This window comes from Amblyraja radiata, chromosome 6 (assembly GCF_010909765.2).
Source record: "Amblyraja radiata isolate CabotCenter1 chromosome 6, sAmbRad1.1.pri, whole genome shotgun sequence".
NCBI lineage: Eukaryota > Metazoa > Chordata > Chondrichthyes > Rajiformes > Rajidae > Amblyraja > Amblyraja radiata.
This window is the reverse complement of record NC_045961.1, coordinates 4,078,836-4,082,030: the sequence shown is the minus strand read 5'-3', so window position 1 is coordinate 4,082,030 and position 3,195 is coordinate 4,078,836. Positions and strand designations below refer to the sequence as shown.

At 45.2% G+C, this 3,195-nt stretch overlaps 1 non-coding gene across 1 annotated transcript; it reads left to right on the top strand.

Annotated features, from left to right (window-relative positions):
- Nucleotides 1-2,613: 2,613 nt before the first annotated feature.
- Nucleotides 2,614-2,685, top strand: trnap-agg. Its single transcript has one exon. It is a non-coding gene; the product is annotated as a tRNA-Pro (tRNA).
- Nucleotides 2,686-3,195: the final 510 nt, after the last annotated feature.

Below are 3,195 nucleotides of genomic sequence, written 5' to 3'. Positions count from 1 at the left end.
AAAAGTAGAGAGAGATCCTTAATGAAAATCTGCTCCAGAGCGTTCTGGACCTCAGACTGGGGCGGAGGTTCACCTTCCAACAGGACAACGACCCTAAACACACTGCCAAGACAATGCAGGAGTGGCTTCGTGACAAGTTTGTGAATGTCCTTGAGTGGCCCAGCTAGAGCCCGGACTTGAACCCAATCGAACATTGCTGGAGGGATCTGAAAATAGCTGTGCATCGACGCTCCCCATCCAACCTGAACAGATCTTGAGAGGATCTGCAGAGAAGAATGGGAGAAATTACCCAAATACAGGTGTGCCAAGCTTGTGACGTCATACCAAAGAAGACTTGAGGCTGTAATCGCTGCCAATGGTGCCTCAACAAAGTACTGAGTGAAGGTTCTGCATACTTATGTAAATGTGATATTTCAGTTATTTCTTTTTAATTACTTTGCAAAAATTTCTAAACACCCGTTTTCTCTTTTTTATTATGGGGTATTGTGTGTAGATTGATGATAAAAAAAAAAGAATTTAATCCATTTTAGAATAAGGCTGTAACTTAACAAAATGTAGAAAAAGTGAAGGGGTCTGAATACTTTCCGAATGCACTGTATATCAGGAGGACTGGAATACAAAAACAGACATGTAATGCTGAGGCTCCATAAGGCGCTGGTCAGGCCGCATTTGGAGTACTGTGAACAAATTTGGGCCCTATATCCGAGGATGTGCTGGCTCTGGAGACGGTTCAGAGGATGTTTACAAGAATGATTCCAGGAATGATTGGGTTAGCATATGATGAGCGTTTGACAGCACTGGGCCTCTGCTCGCTGGAGTTTAGAAAGTTGAGGGGGGAACCTCATTGAAACTGGTGGCCGACTAGGAAAAGGGGAGATGCAGCGAGACCTGGGTGTCATGGTACACCAGTCATTGAAAGTGGGCATGCAGGTGCAGCAGGCAGTGAAGAAAGCGAATGGTATGTTAGCTTTCATAGCAAAAGGATTTGAGTATAGGAGCAGGGAGGTTCTACTGCAGTTGGACAGGGTCTTGGTGAGACCACACCTGGAGTATTGCGTACAGTTTTGGTCTCCAAATCTGAGGAAGGACATTATTGCCATAGAGGGAGTACAGAGAAGGTTCACCAGACTGATTCCTGGGATGTCAGGACTGTCTTATGAAGAAAGACTGGATAGACTTGGTTTATACTCTCTAGAATTTGGGAGATTGAGACGGGATCTTATAGAAACTTACAAAATTCTTAAGGGGTTGGACAGGCTAGATGCAGGAAGATTGCTTCCGATGTTGGGGAAGTCCAGGACAAGGGGTCACAGCTTAAGGATAAGGGGGAAATCCTTTAAAACCGAGATGAGAAGAACTTTTTTCACACAGAGTGGTGAATCTCTGGAACTCCCTGCCACAGAGGGTAGTCGAGGCCAGTTAATTGGCTATATTTAAGAGGGAGTTAGATGTGGCCCTTGTGGCTAAGGGGATCAGAGGGTATGGAGAGAAGGCAGGTACAGGATACTGAGTTGGATGATCAGCCATGATCATATTGAATGGCGGTGCAGGCTCGAAGGGCCGAATGGCCTACTCCTGCACCTAATTTCTATGTTTCTATGTTTCTATGAAACTTACAGAATAATGAAAGGCCTAGATAGAGTGGATGTGAAAAGGATGTTTCCACTGGTGGGAGAGTCTAGGACCAGAGGTCATAGCCTCAGAATTAAAGGGCGCTCTTTTAGAAAGGAGGCGAGGAGGAACTTCTTTAGTCCGAGGGTAGTTAATCTGTGGAACTCATTGCTACAGAGGGCAAGTCAGGGGATTTTTATTTTTTATTTTATTTTTTTTAAGGGCAGAGATAAACAAATTCTTGATTAGAACGGATGTCAAGGGTTATGGAGAGAAGGCAGGAAAATGGGGTCAGGAGGCAGAGATCGACAATTATTGAATGGCGGAGTGGACTCGATGGGCCGAAAGGCCTAATTCTACTCCTATAACTTTTGACTCAAAAAGCTGGAGTAACTCAGCGGGTCAGGCAGGAACTCTGGAGGCAACAGTGGTAGAGCTGCTGCCTTAAAGCGGCAGAGACCCAGGTTTGATATTGACTATGGGCGCTGTCTGTACAGTTTGTATGTTCTCCCTGTGACCGCTTGGGTTTTCTCCCCAAGTGCTCCAGTTTCCTCCCACACGCCAAAGAGATGGGAGGATAACAGGTCTATAGGTTAATTGACCTCTGCTAATTGTGAATTGGCTCTAATGAGTAGGATAGTGCTGGTGTACAGGGTGATCGTTGGTTGGCACGGATTTGGTGGGCTGAAGGGTCTGTTTCCATGCTGTATCTCTAAAGTCTAAAGACTTGGGTTTTTTTTGTGACATGGTTGTCCTTTTGGAATACCTCAAATTCTTTCTCAGATAATTAAGAACTTAAAAAATATCATCACAGTTGTAATGCACGGAACATTGGGATTAGGTTTCTTCAGGTCATAAATAGGAGCAGAATTAGGCCATTCGGCCCATCAAGTCTACTCTGACATTCAATCATGACTGATTTATCTTTCCCCCTTAACCCCATTCTCCTGCCTTCTCCACATAAGCCCTGACACCCGTATTAATCAAGAATTTTTTTTAACTGGCTTGTCGGTCTAGGGTTATGATTCTCGCTTAGGGTGCGAGAGGTCCTGGGTTCAAATCCCGGACGAGCCCTTATTTGATACTTTCAAGAGAGCTAGATAGGGCTCTTAAAGATAACGAAGTCAGGGGATACGGGGAGAAGGCAGGAATGGGGTACTGATTTTGGATAATCAGCCATGATCACATTGAATGGTGGTGCTGGCTCGAAGGGCCCACTCCTGCACCTATTGTCTATAATCTGCCTTAAAAATATCCATTGAGGCAATGAGTTATTATTGGCACGAGTACCAAGGTACATTGAACAGCTTGGTTTTGGATGCCAAGCGAAATGAACAGAGCACAACGTGCTGGAGTGACTTAGCCGGTCTGGCGACATCTCTCGATATGGATAGACAACGTTTCCTACTCTGGCCTGTGAGGCAGCAGCTCTACCAGCTACACCACTGCTCCGCCTTAGAGAATATAAAGAGGGTGTTCATACAACAGCAACACCATAGTTTAGTTTAGTTTAGAGATACAGTGCGGAAACAGGCTCTTTGGTCCACCAAGTCCATGCTGACCAGCGATCCCCGCACATTAACA